At 43.4% G+C, this 16,644-nt stretch overlaps 1 protein-coding gene across 1 annotated transcript in view; it reads right to left on the reverse strand.

Moving 5' to 3' along the window:
- Nucleotides 1–16,644, reverse strand: part of LOC144761269 (uncharacterized) — a 213,902-nt gene that overhangs the window by 149,320 nt on the left and 47,938 nt on the right. The gene's annotated exons all lie outside the window — the stretch shown is intronic.

Raw genomic sequence — 16,644 nt, forward strand, 5'->3', positions numbered from 1 at the left:
CCAGCAGCCCTTTCTGCACTTGCATGTGTACTGAGCACCTGAGGTAATTTTAAAAGCAGCACTGCTTTTAAAAGTGTATTCACTGCAATTTCGACTTTGGTGATAGGGGCACTTAAAAAGTAATAATGTATAATATTTGTGTATATTCGGTACCCCCAGGGTCTCCCTTAGGTGGCCCAAGGGTTGGGGTTGAGGGGCAGCTAATTATTTGGAGGGCCCTTATAAAAGATGTTTCAAATGCCCTGGAGATAGAGAAATTGCACATTACACTTTCCATAATGTAGTAAAGTGCCTCCCAAAATCGACTTTGGTGCTAGGAGCACTGTGGAATGTGGATCTACTTTATCTTTGCATATTTAGAACCCCAAGACCTCTAATAGGTGTCCCAGGAGTAAGGGGTCATGTAACGATAATCAGAATCCTTATAAAATATGTTTTATATGCCATGGTGTTTGAGAAATTTCACATTTAAATTTCCCCATTGTAGATCCCAAGCCATATAGGATAACTTTGCAATAGTTTATGGATGCTAGGAATTCAATAACATATAATTTAAGGACTTAGAAGAATGGTATTGATAAATCAAAGAATATTCTATTGTTGAATGTATCCTGGAATATACAGAAATGACGTTATAAGACTTTCTTGTCTGTAAGCCAAAATTTAGCCTTCCCAGGTTTTCCTTGATAAGTCAGAGTGGATCTGAAGATGCTATATCACAGGAGAGCCCCCTCAGGACTGAAGTAAAAGGAATGGTACGCACAACAGAGCCAAGCAACTCAACTCCCTTGGAAGTGCATGGGGAACAGTTGAGGGAGGGTAATGAACTGCTGGTAAAACAGCTGGAAACGCCTTTAATACTAGGGAGGGGCACCACGGGGATTAGCACGGAGAATCTTACAACCAGTGAGATTAGAGCAGTCTCCTGGAACATTGCAGGATTATCGGCCAAAATACAAAATAAAGAACGGTTAGACTTTATCAGGAAATTTCACATCATCTGTCTTCAGGAAACCTGGGAAACCAATATCAGTGCCCCTCACCTAGATGGATACAAAATGTTTTTTGTCCCGGCACGCAAAACAACCATGGGACGTGCTAAGGGCGGCCTAATCATTTATGTGGACCTGACAATGCAAGACTTGGGTTGGGACTCGGAATTCATGCAGGGAATTAGGTACTGCAAGAAGGGACTAAAATTAACTTTCATCAACTTCTATAACGCAATAGTGGTGGGACATACCACACTAACACTGCGCGAGCTAGATGATAGGCTGGCTGCTATACAGGAGGCAGGGGATTCACCCTCTCAGCTGATAATAGTCGGCGATTTCAACTGCCACCAGTGCCCCTTCCTGAAATGGGACAGGGGAGAATGGGCCTCCTGTCCAACTAAAAAGGGCTGGCATTTAGAACACTCAAAAGAGGGCAGGGAATTAAGCAAGATCCTGGGCACACATGCCCTCATACATACGATGGATCTGATCAAAAGAGGGGAAAATAAAATAGTCATCCCAACCTTTAAAGGTAGTGGAAGGGACACCATCATTGACTTTATCTTCGTAACTAACACACTTAAACAAAGGGCCACAAATGTCAGCATAGTGGTCAGCGTCTTCCGTGACCATAACCCACTGGTATTGTCCATCAAGGATATTAACCCACCGACCGAGCCCGGTCAAAGGAAATCCAGTGGCTTAGTTCAAGCCACTGATCAGGGTAGGAGACTGAAATGGAAGAACATAGATGGGGAAGTGTTTTATAGAACGCTTCTCGCCAAGTTTGAAAGTCAGGTTTGGAAATGCTTAGACCCAGCAGTGGAGGGGAATGACCTGATCAGCGCATTTGAGAGCACAGCGCAGCACATCGACGGGTTATTGAGGGGCAAAAAGACGAAACATGACCCAATGCACCCTAGATGGTTTGACCACGAATGCACCTTGGCACAGAGAGAATTGAAGCTAGCCCTCAAAACCGACCCAAAAGATAAGAGCAAGGTGGTTGATTGTAGGGCACACTATAAAAGGGCCATTAAACAATGTAAAACCATGCTACAGAACCAGGCATGGGAGGCACTAAAAGATGTCGCAGAGCGCAGGGACATGAATGAATTCTGGAGAGTAATTAATGATCCTTATTTCCAGGAATCAAATAAATCAAAGGTGGCCTGTCATATTCTTACGGACACGTGGGAGGAACACTTTACAGGCCTGTATAATTATGGTGGCTCGGAAGATTCAATAGTTCCAGATACAGGAAATGTAAACAGCACGCAGATAAGTTTTTCCCTGGGAGAGATTAAGGCAGGAATATACGGGCTGACACGAAATAAGGCCCTAGACCCGATGGAATCCTGCCAGACCTCTTTAAGAGCCAGGTAGACCTTTGGGCCCCTATATTCACAAGAGTACTCAATACAGCAGTGGAATCAGGGATGCCCAGGTCTTGGTCCATGGCACCATAGTCCCGATTTTCAAAAAGGGAAACAGGAGCGACCCACAATGTTACCGCCCGATCTCGTTAATAGATGTGACAGTGAAAGTCCTGGGAAGGGCCATTCTTAATCGGTTGACGGATTGGGCGAAGGAACATGATATTATATCGGATACCCAGTATGGGTTTAGAAATGGCCGATCCACAACGTACCAATGCCTTAATCTATACCACCTGGTGGCTAAGTACACCGTGTCAAGTAAGGGGACGGTGTACTTGGCCTTTATGGACCTGACGGCAGCCTTCGACCGGGTCAACCGGAGCAAACTGTGGGAATCTCTAAGGCTGCTTGGTGTTGACCCAGGCCTGATAAATATTTTGAGAGTGCTCCACCAGAACACCGCGGCACAGGTCAGATTCAATGAAGAGGGGAATACAACTAATCATTTCCCTTGTTCAAGAGGTGTGAGGCAGGGATGCATCCTAGCGCCTTTTCTATTCACATTATACATAAATGGACTGGACAAGGCACTCGGAGATCTAGGGGTGGACTGTCTGCGTTTAGGTAGGAGAGGTATACCGGTCCTGCTGTAGGCGGATGACGCAGTACTCCTAGCCCGCACCGCTCGAGGATTACAGTCCCTTCTTGATGGTTTTGTCAGCTTTATGGAGGATCTAGATCTAACACCCAATCTCACTAAATCATACGTAATGGAAACAGGGAAAAGATCATCTAAGAATTAGGGGCCAGATGTAGGAAAATCGAATTTACCGATTCATAAATACCGAATTTTACCGATTCGGTATTTATGAATCGGTAAATATGAAGGAGGGAGATTTAGGTAGATTCTGTAGTTGAATTACCGAATCTGTAAAAATCGGTATTTACCGATTCGGTAAATACCGATTCTGTATTGCCCATTGATTCCTATGGGCCTTGAAGCCCATAGGAATCAATGGGCAATACAGAATCGGTATTTACCGATTCGGTAAATACCGATTCCAGCAAGGGTGCAGGGGGTGTCACTTGACACCCTCTAGCACCCCGAATACAGGCATGTGTGCCATGTGGCACACAGACATGCCCTAAGGGCATGTCTGTCTGTCACATGGCATAGGTGTGCATGCACACATGTGATTGCACACCTGGATTTGGTATTTTACCACCCAATTGGATTGGGTGGTAAAATACCGAATCTGTAAGGCCTTTGGGACTCAGAAGAGTCCCACCTACATCTGCAAGTTACCAAATCGGTAAAAATACCGATTCGGTATTTTACCGATTCAGTAAATTTACAGAATCGGTAAAATTGGCCCCCTACATGCCAATTCTTAAATACCGGTCGGTAACGGCCGAAATCGGCCGTTACCGACCGGTATTTGGGCTCCTACATCTGGCCCTTTATCTTTACAATTGGGTCTCACAAATTAGAAAAAGTGCGGGCATTCAATTATCTAGGGATTTTATTTGACAAGCACCTTAGTTTCAAAACATTAATTAATGATAAATGTAGCTCACAAATCAGCTCGGTGGGCTCAATTATGAATTTTGCAAAAAGACTGGGCCGTTGGTCACTGAATGAAATAATGCACCTGTACACCTCTGTATGCTGTGCTAGGACCTTGTATGGAAGACAGGTATGGGGTTTTAGAGATACTACGCTGATTCAAAATGAGGAAAACAAATTCCTGAGAAGTGTTCTGCAGGTACCACAAAGCACGCCTTCCCATATTGTCCATGAGGAGTTAGGCCTCACTAATATTAGCGATAGGCTAAGACTCAAACCCATAACCTGTTGGATTAAAATATGGACAAACCCTGAAGCCACATTAGGTAGGCAAATACTAACGGATTGCATTGCCCTGGATAGGGGACGAATGATACCTTGGCTCAAATATGTAAGGGAAACCTTGAAAGGGTTGGGTTGTGTTAAGTATTTTGATGAACCCACTAAACTCACGCCTAAAGACAAGGGCATCATAAAGATGGAATTCTTAAGGCAAACAGCAAACGATAGGGAGGATAGAGAACTGATGAAACCCACGGTGAGAGCCCACTTGCTAACTAAATCAACTCCAGGAATGGAATTTTATCTGTCCCACATGTATAACAAACACGACAGATTCCTAATGACTAGATTTAGGTTGAATCTCCTGCATCACATTTTATCTGTACCAGCTGGATACACACCGGATATCGAGATAAAAGGTCCGTGCGGCTGCGACCAGTGGTCTCCGCAGGACACTCTTCATTTTGTTTTAATATGCCCCTTCTATACGCACCCAAGGACAATGTTTTTAAAACCCATTCTAAGGCAAACCAGATTCAACCAGGCAAAGGTGGCACTACTGTTTCTGAAACTGTCAGCAGATCCACTAACGCTGTTTAGCATGGTAAATTTTCTAAGATCGGCCGTGAGACTAAGGAACACTAGAGGCGATGAATAACTGTCTATGATCCTCTTTGGTGATAGAAGGGTTGGCTGCACCAACACTGCCCAGGATTCTTGTTTTTCCTGTACAAATCGTTTTTAATATGACTTTTAAGACATGAAACAATTTTATTGCGAATGTTCATATATTTTCTTACTCTATTATGTAATTTTCAGCGGTTGTAATGCCTTTCTTTTTATTAATAATGCACTTTGTATGGTATTGTTTCTATACTGAAAAAAGTAATTTTGAATTTTAATTTGATAAGTCAGAGTTAACAGGATTAGCCAGGCTGCTTTGATGAAGTGATTAATGGCTCACCCAGGGAGAGGCTATCTGGTGGAGAGGGTTCTGCTACACAGTAATATCAGAGCAGGGGGGAGGGGCTGTAAAGCAGGAAGCTTCAAAGGAGCAATAGAACAGGCAGGGAATGCCAGGTCCATCTATCCCCATATCCCTGACACAGCCAGATGGGATGCTTAAGGAAGGAATCGAAGAAGTTAAACAGTGTCGAGCTATGCAAATGAGACATACTTAGGGTTGGTTTAGTTAGCTCTTCATGCACTGTTGAGATTTCAACTATGTTGAATTTTGGAGGAATATTGCTTTCTGGGAGAAGAATATGTTCTGGGGTGTTACCTTGCACCTCATTGGAAAGGCGTGCTGTCCTACTTGACCCCAGAGAACACTAAATAAATATGGGAGAGGTGCAGAGCCTCTCAGATCTGCTGCTTGAATCTAAGAGAAGATGGTTTGCCAAGCTGTAAACTTGATTCGCTCCATCAGGCCCTGCATTCTGACTGACTGTGCCTGCTGCATTATCTTGAACTACAGCCCTGTGGATGTACCGTGCTTCAAAAGGAATAAAGAGTGGACTCCATGCCAGCTACAGGTTAACAGAGCTCACCTGGAACATCACCAACAAGACCCCCTGCTTGGAGTGTGTACAGTTGTTGTCTCTATCTTTCAAGGACCATCTTGGAGCTTCCAAGACTTTTGGATTGTGTTTCAGACACTTCAGACCCTCAAGAGTAACTTCAGGAATAAGCTTCAGAAGTTTGGGGAAGTTTCAGCCACTTCGAAAAAAAGCTTCACAAGGGGATCAACTCAACTGTGAGAGCCAAGCCAGCCACCTTCAACCACAACCCAGCCAGGACTCCAGGTTTATCCCAGGTTTATCCCGCTTGACCAGGAGCTTCCTGAAAAGCAAGCCAGCGAACCCTCACAGAATCCTGCCTGCTGAAGAGCTTCAAGTGTCCCAGCAGAAAAAGCTTCAGAAAAGTTTCTAAGTCCAAAGGTAAAACTTTGACCGAGGCCTACCACAAGGGGTATCCGAGCAGGGCCCCATCGTGGTTGGCTTGAAACTTTGACTTTGTTCAGTCAAGCGCAACCAGAAGTGCTTGAAAGTGTATATACTTAAGAAATCCATATCTCTGGTTCCCTACATTGGATTTGTGTTGTTTTGGTGTCATTTTAAAGATACAAATATTTCCAAATTGGTGTTGGATTTGTATTGTGTTTTCCTTTACATACCTGTCTCCTAAATTAAGCCTGCCTGCTCACAGCCAAGCTACCCAGGGTTGAGCATAGGAGTAATTTACTGAGGCCTGTACTGAGCCCCAAACTGTGTTAGTGATCTTTTTGCCAGTGATAGATGCATATTTACCACTACCAATAACCCACTTTACAAAACAACGTTTGCTTCTTCTTGAAAGTCTTTACTTCAGAAACGATAAATAATAACTAGCCTAAAGCCGGTAAAAGATCAAATTAACCATATTTTAGCATACATTTTGTTATTGTACACTCTCTTTTGTTAGTCTTTTCTATGCAAGTTCTCGTTTTTTTTCTTATTACAGTCTCTCGTCTTCTGCTTGTGTATTTGTTTATTTTCCCAAATTTATCCCTGTAATACTGACATCTTATGTATGTCCACTTTCCTGCTATCTGTCGTTCTGACGGCAAAGGCTTGAACATCATTCCATCTTCCATTTAAACTTTCATGGAAATGTTCTTGTTTATAGGTTCTTCCAATGTACCTAGACCACCCACTCTTCTTTTTTGTTGAAAAATTCTTACCACCATTGTGCACTTGTTGTTATTGTGACTTTCCATCTATTATAGGAAAGACATCATGTGTTATTGTTCATTGATCCCTGTTGTTGAAATGGTTCCCAGAAAATGATCAATAAACCTCTCTTTTATTGAGTTTTTTGTTTTTATCTACAGTGCTATGTTTTTCCGATGTGTGTTTATGCTCATGCAGTTTTGATCCACTCAATTGTAAACCCATGAGGAAATGATTCAGATACGTTGATGGACACATAGGCAATATTTGACGTCATGGCAAATCCTACAGAATCAGGGGTTTGAAAAATTGTGAAAAGTTTCAATTGTAGAGTGTACTTATGAAAATCCACCCATTTGGCATTTTTTTCTACTTGCACATTTATAGTTAGTGGTGGAACGAGACATTTCCGGGTTTTACATCAAATCCTGCCGGACATTGTCTGTACACAGACAACACGTTTTGATTCTGGGTGCAAAAAAAAAGCGAAGGCACATCACCTGTCTCAACATTCTTATAGAAATGTAGCACTTAAATATATTCTTACTTAGAATGCAAAACCTGACAAGGTTGTCATGCCTACAAACATGTATTCTTCCGGCTCTTATAGAAAATTGTACAAATCTAAAACATGTACATTTGAAGTAATAAACATACAATAAGGTCCTCATTATGAGTTGCCTGAAGCAATAACCACGTATTGCAACTACGAGTTGTCCTGTGTCTCCTTACCTGAAATCCTAAGGTCCTGACACAAGGGACTTGGTTTTACCTGGTATAGATCTTCAGCTGCAGAGGGACATGGGATGCAGTCTGAGGAACAGCCTGGACCATGCTTGCCCCTCCATCACCACTGTGAGAGCAGACAATCCTCCTGCAATGTGACTCCTCAACTTCCATACTCCCCAAGCACGCTCGCCATCCACCCGCTCTACTGCCCCAGCCCTCTCCTTATAAAGCCCAGAGAATCTGGGAAAACCAGGACTTGGTAAATCTGTGTCACGATATTCCTCATTTCAAGGACTTTAACACATAATCATCCTTAACTGGCTGGGAAATACCAACCTGACTCGTTAATCCTGGTCGAGCAGATCCCCACAGTGTCAATGAGGAACTTTTGATAAGGATGCAAATTAAAGACATAGGAGGTACAATGCATTACCACAATAAGAAGCTAAGTGTCATGTTTAGCTTAGGCATTGTGGGTGTTGTAGTTTTTCTTTTGTTCCATTGATCTAATTAGACCAGCACATCTAAAGTCAATGATTTCTAGGTAATTGTAATTGCATTTACATAGCGCTTACTATCCCTGACACTGTGTTAAAGCACTTGTCTGATGAGTAGCACGCTACTCCGGAACCCAAAAAGGATGAGTGGTGAATTAGTCAAGGGAGATATTAAACACATTTTAGCGGTGGACATGTGAATTTGTTATTTGGATTGAAAAAGGATAGTGGAGGAATAGAAGAGAGAAAGGTTCACATTTATATGGCGCTTGCTACCTCTCATGAGATGTCAAATCTCTTTAAGGTAGGTAGCATGCTACTCGGGAACCCAAACAGGATTAGTGTGGTATTAGTATAGGGAAACATGACGTGAATTTGGGCTGTGGGCATATTAGTTGGATTGAGAAGGATAGAGGAGGGAAGGGTCTAGAAAGAGGCTTTTTTGGAGCCCATAGCAGTAGGAGGAGATTTGGGTTGAGTAAAGGGGAGATCGAGAGGGAAGAGTCAGAGGGATGGGTTTAGAAAGGCATGTTTGGGAGATCTGAATAGTACAAGAGGTATAAGATGATGCAAGGACGGGTAGAGGAGGGAAGAGTAGAGAAAGGGTTATTTTGCAGATCATAGTAGCTGGATGGGGTTTGGGATGAGTCAGAGAGTGGAGGTAGAGGCTATATTGAGAGAGGTATAGAGTGAGAAATAGGGTAGTGCATTGGAGACAGTAGTAGAATGAGGTATGAGATGAGTCAGAGAGTGGAGGTAGAGGATATATTGAGAGAGGTAAAGGGTGAGATATAGGGTAGTGCATTGGAGATGCTGAATTATAAGAACATCAATAAATATAAAGACAGATAAGTACATGGAAGGGATATATGTATAAAGAAGGTAATATATGTCGATTTAAGTTGCATTTAGTAAACTCAAACTTTCAAGTCTTGTTCTACTTTAAGTTAATTTATTTGTTTTTAATAAATATTTTGTAATTCAATAGTGAAGCAATTGATTATGATTCACAATTTACTACTTTATGCAGTCACCTATATACATGTTACACATATAATATTATAAATATAAGTAATATGTAAATTTGTTAAGCAGAAGTAACGATTATCTACATTTTTATAAACATAATTATATGGTCCTAAGGTACCCAGGGCATAGGTACCCCAGTGGTCCCCCATGGGCTGCAGCAGGTAGCATGTCACCCATGGGAGACCACTTAATTTGTAACCACAGGTCTGCCATTGCAGCCTGTGTGAGGTGGTGCTAGCATCACTTACGAAAGATATAGGATTCCCTATATCTATGGTCACTGCACTTAAAACCTATAAGTCAACCTTAAAGCTGACCTTTTAATCCTGAAGGCAGGGTGCTTGCTTCTAAGTGTGAGGGTGCCCCTGCATGAGAAGGACACCCCTACAGCCTATGGAGTCAATTCTCCCGGGTTGTAAGTGAGACAGCCATATAACATATAGAGGTGAAACCCGTCATAACGCAATGACCATCTTGAAACTGGCTCTAATGAATCCTATCATGTTTGGTATCAAACATGTTGGAATTAAATCCCCACACCGTAAACGGTGTGGGAGGTATGATCCATGCACTGTAAAGCTCCTGCGGGAGGCCCTCAGTGCTCCCGGACCAGTCTTCTAGACCCAGACAGCACAACATGGCTGCTGCCGACCAGAGACACAATTCTGCCCTCCTGCTGAGCCAAGCTCAAGCAGGGAAAGACAGGACAATATGTATCCTGTCCTAGGGAGGTGTGACCACTCCCAGACAGGGTTTAGTGTCTTGGGGCCGGTTGGGAGCGCTTACTAGCGCCACTCAGTCTGCATGAAGGGCACGCTCGGGGCCCTCCTTGCATAGTCCAGTTCAAACCAGCACAGGGAGCCATTGGCTCCTGTTCTGGTGCAAAACTGGACAAAAGACATGGAAGTATCCTTCCCAAAGTCCAACCCCTCCCCTGGGAGGGAACCCTGAATCAACCTAACCCTTTGCTTAGGGTACTTAAGGGCTTACCTGAGGGTGGGTCCCTAGATTTCTTCGTGGGACAAGATTCAATTCAAGACACTACTTCTTCGTCAACAGTCTGGGCACTCTGGACGTCACTGGACTTTACTTTGGGCATCAGGGCTGCAACTGGGAAGACTTCTGCTGCTCCTGATTTCATCCTGTGCACCATACAGGAACCTTCCAAGGCCTGTGGACATCCAAGGCACCTGAAGGAGTCCCCCTTGTAGTGATGGAGTCACTTTCCGGCATCTGCAGGCACCACAACTAAGCTGACCGGTCTGCTGACCCTGGGCTCCCAGGGATTCTGAAAGGCTCAGTAACACAGGTGGTGATTCTTCACATCCCTCAAGGCCTGCCCTGTCCTCTCACCAAGTTTGAGGCCAGTATCCCTCGTCAGGGCTGCAGGAACTGAACCCCTGTGCTCTGCGTTGACTTGCAGTTGCAAAACTTGTTGCATTCCTTCTACCAAGATCTTTGGACTACAAGTAGCCCCAACCTCAATCATTTCTAGTGACCAAGATATTTGTCCTCACCATATTTTTTTATTTTTTATTTTTTATTTTATTTATCAGTTTTATCATATAACAGAAAAGAAACATCAAATATCTGTCACATTTCAGTCACTTTCCTTATACAAAATATCATACATATCAATGATAATAAAGGTCTGGGGCTGGCAGAGAACTGAAGGACACAGCAGTGTTATACAATACACATATACATATCTAAGTCCAAACGGAAGGGAGGGTAGAGACGGAAAGTTAAGAGCGGTGCAAGGTATCAGTAGTCAGTTTAAGCAGGTCCGGATTGGTGCGTAGGTATTCAGAGAGCGGGACCCAAATGTCTGAAGGTTTAGAATTGGAGGGCAGTTCTTCCGCATATATCAAAAAGTTATCCCTGCAATAGGCAGTATCCACAAACCATTCTTTGATCGATGGGGCACGCCTGCTGTCCCAGTGCATAGAAAGTCTACGCTTCGCCAGTAGCAGCAATATCGCCATTAGCTTTTTCCCTTTTGCCCTGAGCGGAACATCCAGGCCCAGTAAGCACACCCTGGGAGTGCATGCGATCTCACACATCAGCAACTTCGTCAAATGAGTAGTCACATCCACCCAATATTGGTGCACTTTAGCACAACTCCATGCCAGGTGCGCAAAATCAGCATTATCTACTTTGCATCGTGTACATTTCGCATCATCACGCAGTTTGATTTTAAACAGTTTAAGGGGGGGTGTGGTACACCTGGTGTAGATATTTATAATGAATGAGCCGCAGGTTCCCGTTAGGCGTGAGGAGTGCGGTTAGTGAGCAGGCTGCCGTCCAGTCTTCTTCCGTGAGAGGGGCGTCTAGTAATACAGACCATTTATCTCTCATCAGAGTGGTGTCAGCGCCTATTTCATCCTGAGTTTGTCTGTATAGTTTGGACAGAATATGTGCCTGTGTAGGTGTGGTGATAAGGAATTGCAGAGAGTTAAGAATTGGGGGCTCATCTGGGAAGGAGGGATAGAACTCCCGGACTGCTGCCCTGAGTCTGTGGTAAAGGAACCGGAAGAGAGGGGTCTGGTTTGTGATATATTCCAAATCGTCCTGTGTGATGAAAGTACCATTGGGATAAAGGTCGCCCATAGTCGTGAAGCCGGCCCGTTCTAAGATTGCCATGTTGTTTCGTTCATCCGTGACTGAGAGGCTTGAGTGCCATGCCAGAGGGAGACTTGGTGCATATATGGGGGATTTATGGGATAGCCTACTGAGCCGTTCCCAGGCGTGAGTTGTGGTGCGAATTGTGTTTATCTCCCGCGCCGCCAGGTGTGGTCTATTGTGTAAGAGAATGCTTGTGAGCGGTATAGGGTAAGCGTCTCCCTCCTCAACCGCTAGATGTGGCAAGTAGCGTACCGGATGGTGCCAGTGGTGTGCGAACTGTGCCTGTGCACATAAGTAGTATATATAGGCATCTGGTACTGCAAAGCCGCCTGCACTGTATGGGAGAGTGAGTGTATGTAGACTGATCCTGGCTTGCTTTCCTGCCCATATAAGCTGTACAAACGCTGTGCGGAGCCTAGCAAAGACCGATGCGGGAGGAGTGATTGGTATATTAACAAATAAATAAAGCAGCTTTGGGAGTATCACCATTTTCAGCAAGGATATCCTATCAGCTAGAGATAGTGGGAGTGTCGTCCATCTCTGTATCCGAGTTTCAATGTGGTCTACGACAGTGCCGTAGTTGTGCCGAATGACCAGTTCTACATCTGTGTGTACCCACACACCCAGGTATTTAATTGGGTCATCCTGCCATATGAGAGGGAAGTCCAGTTGAGGAGGGCCAGTACTAGCGGTCAGTGGGATCACGGCAGATTTGGACCAGTTAATGGTGAGGTCAGATTGTCCACCAAATTTAACATATTCCCTAAGCACGGGGGAGAGATTAGTGTCCGGGTCGCGGAGGTAAAGAACCATTTCGTCCGCGTAAAGCAAAATGCTGATAGGTCGGAGGAGGAACCCCAACGCAGTGTGTGCATATTGTTGGCGGATCTTACAAGCTAATGGTTCTAACATTATGGAGAAGAGTAGTGGGGAGAGAGGACATCCCTGTCTGGTGCCTCGCTGTATGGGTATGGGCTCCGAGATATAGCCGTTGACTCTTACACGGGCTGTGGGGTTTGTGTATAATAATTGGATCCAAGTTAGCATACGTAAAGGTAGGCCTATCCGCTGCAGTATTAGAAACATGTACCTCCATTCCACCGAATCGAAAGCTTTAGCAGCGTCTAACAACACCGCCACTGCTCTGAGATCTGGATTCAATTGGTGCATTAGTGCGAATATTGTACGCAGGTTGTGTGTTGTGGATCTGTTAGGGATGAAGCCCGATTGGTCAGGAAGTACAATCGTTGGCATGAAAGGCTGTAATCTCGTGGCAATAACAGGCATGGAAATGCTTGTTATAAAGGGAAAGTATGGTGTGTGCACAACGATAAAAGCACACACATAAAGATACATTTGAAGGACAAAAGAGTGAGGCTTCCATGCAAGAAAAAGGAGCCCAAACCGCCTTAACGACCCTTACCCGATAATGCACGGCTGGACGCAGGATAATGCACACACAGCGTGTTTGGCGCAGCGTTCCGTCTACCAAAATGAAATTAGTGGGAGGTTTCAAACCGCCACATTTAAATAGTGAACTAGCGCGGGAAAGGAAGCCTCTGCTGGGACTAGATGGTAAACAGAAGCAAAGGACTAACCCTATTCCTCGGTCTTGGCTTGATAAACAGGGAAGGCTCAAGACGAGCCAAACCAGGAAATAAAAATGGCATGATCATGATAGATGCCCATAATGAACAAAATTGTTATGTTTTGCGCTTTAAAATAAAATCATAATTGCTCATATTAAAAATGAAATTACACTGAAAAATTGATGGCTTAATTGTACAAAAAATGTGGAAAGTAATACAAATTAATGACGATCTTACGGGATGCTTAATGGCACACGCCGAGTATAAAAAAATGCCGACTGATGACGTGAATGACTGATACAATGTGGCACACGAGAGATACAATGGGACACTGGTATCCGGTGCGGCAGAAACAAAGTACCTATACAGGGCACATAAGGTGACATGATACCGGCAAAGAAAGAGCTACCTTGTATTAATAACGTCCCGATGGAGATGGCACAGAATAACCTCCTACAATATTAAATTCGTTATGAAAAACATATAATAGATAAAAATATGGATCACATAACATAAGGTGTATTCTTAAACAGAATAGATAGCAACTAACTATAGTAGGACAGGCATGTGAAAATTTAAATGTTTAAATTTTTATGTATTAACTGTATATGTTCTGATTATTATATGCATATGTATTGTTTATTGTATGATCCTATCATATAGTCTGATATCTGCTCGGGTCTCTATATGATTTTTATTATGTCAATTAAAAGTATGTTTCTTTTATAAATTGATTTTTGAATGTTCCTTTTGCTATAGGGTCAGATGAATTGTTTGCCTACTGGTTAGACTGCCTAGGAACTTTTCACAAACCTGAGCTCTTTCTAGGCCATTTGGTTTATTAAGTCAGAGAGAATTTTGATAGAATTCCTTATTTGCACATTTAGCATTTTGAATTCTGACTGAATAATATTTTGTCTTAGCTTTTTTGATTGCTGACTTGTATAATCAGTTGAGTTTCTGTAGGTGGTTTGCCTTGATTGGTGTTTGTTTTGAGCCAGGTACGTTGCAGCTTTCTAATTTGATGTTTTATCTCTTTTATCTATGTATTTCTCCAAGGTGTCTGTTTTCTTTTGTTCCGTTGTGTTGTTCTTAGTGGTTATGTTATGTTATGTTATGTTATGTTAATTTAGTTTTATAAGGCGCACAATTACCCAAAAGGGTTTCCCGGCACCAGCCTGAGAGGAATCAGGAGAGCAGGAAAATTACCTACTAAACAACCAGGTTTTTAACTCTTTGCAAAAATGTACATAGACAGTTTCCTTATGGAGTGAAAGGGAGAGAGCATTCGACAAAACTGGGACCAAGCAAGCAAAGGAGCGACCGCCCATCCGGGAAAGTTTAATCCTAGGAACTGGAAATGTTGCTTGCATATTGGAGTGGAGAAGGCAAGGCGGTAAATAGGGGCGGACTAGAGCTTTCAAATATTGAGAAGCCACCCCAGAGTTAATCTTGAACATGTAACTCAGGGCTTTAAACTTAATGCGGTTGTCTGTCTTGAGCCAATGGAGGTCATGCAGAGATCTAGAAACAGAGGCCTTTCTGGGAATCTGGCAAAGCAATCTGGTGGCTGAATTCTATGCCACTTGCAGCATGTGTAGCACATCTTTATTTGCTTCCAGGTAGAGAATGTTACCGTAATCCAGTCTGGAAGTAATAGGAGCCTGACTGCTGTTCTCTGGGTGGATCTAGGGAGCATCCAAATGATTTTCTTGATCCATTTAAGAATGGTAAAACAGGTTGCAGCCACCTTCACTGCTTGTTGACGCATAGAAAACTTATTGTGAATGATAAATCCTAAGTTGTGGACTTGATGCGTAGGAAGGGGCAGGTTGGCCATTTCCGCAGGCCCCAGAGGTCCTTATTTTCCCCAAAAATCAAAACCTCAGTTTTGTCAGCATTAAGTTTAAGAAGGTTGACTTTCATCCAAGATGCTATGTTCCTTAGCCCGGTCTGAAGAGCAGATGGTTCAGACACTTTCTCTGCTGAGAGAGAAATATAATCTGCATGTCATCTGCAGAAGAAAACAGACCAGAATCTTCAGCAATTTCTGCTAAGTGTCTAACATATATGTTAAACAGAAAAGGGCTGAATATCGAGCCCTGAGGCACCACATAAGGAGAGGAATGGGTTTCGGAGGAGGCAATAGGGGAAAAGACCTGGAACGTGCGCTCTGTGAGAAAAGAGGTGAGCCAGTTGAGTGCCAGACCAACAACCCTTGGAGATAGTAAAGCTTTTAGTAGGCCAGGGTGTGACACAGTATCAAAAGCGGCACTCAGTTCAAGTAATATAAGGCCCACAGTATCACCATTATCCAAACGGTGGCACAGCATTTCAGTAACTCCCAGAAGAGTAGTCTCGGTCGAAAAACCGGCTCTGAAACCTGATTGGGAGGAATGTAAAAAAAATTGAGTTTCGACAAAATGGGATAGCTGTATATTGATGTGTTTTTCCAACATTTTGGAAAAAGCAGGTAACAATGAAATAGGTCTAAAAGGAATGGGCGGGGTCTGCGTTAGCCTTCTTGAGAAGTGGAAGGGCCATAGCGTGTTTCCACACTGGTGGAACCTTAGCTTCTGGAAGGGAGGCATTCAGGAGCTCCATAATTATCATAAGCGTGGGCGGTTCAAGCTATTTTAGCACCGTGATAGGAAGAAGGTCACAGGAAGACCCTGATTTAATGCTACCAAGAAGACGCTTAAAGGAGTTCATGCCTAAAAGTGACCAGGATTCCAATTTGTTAATAAAATCAGAATTCATGCTGTCATCATGGCTGGCCATCTTAACAGTCTGCATAGAGATGGAAGTTTGCTGAGTGGTGACCATTACCGTGTCGCCATTCAGTGCAGAGTATATTTTCTCTATTTTAGTGAGTAAAAATTAGCAAGGTCCTCGCATTGTTCTCTATTTAAGATAGGAGGACTGGCCTGAGTATTTGAGCAAGATAGTTCTTTAACAGTCCTAAACAGGGTTCGAGAACAGTTCAACGTGCTGGAGATAGTAGAAGAGACATACTCAGCACGAGCTGTCCTACATAGAGAGTGATAGTCTCTTATAGCCATTTTATATGTAAGTTTAGTCTCAGGTGAGAAGTGCCACCTCCAGCGTCTTTCCAGTGCTTTACATTTTGTTTTCTCAGTTTTTAGTGTCTCAGTAAACCAAGGGGCGGGAGGGTGATGGTTGTTGATCCTCTTAACAGGGGATCATAAGCAGATGTCACTAGCTTTAAGAATTCAATTGT

This window comes from Lissotriton helveticus, chromosome 6 (genome assembly GCF_964261635.1).
Source record: "Lissotriton helveticus chromosome 6, aLisHel1.1, whole genome shotgun sequence".
Classification (NCBI taxonomy): Eukaryota; Metazoa; Chordata; class Amphibia; order Caudata; family Salamandridae; genus Lissotriton; species Lissotriton helveticus.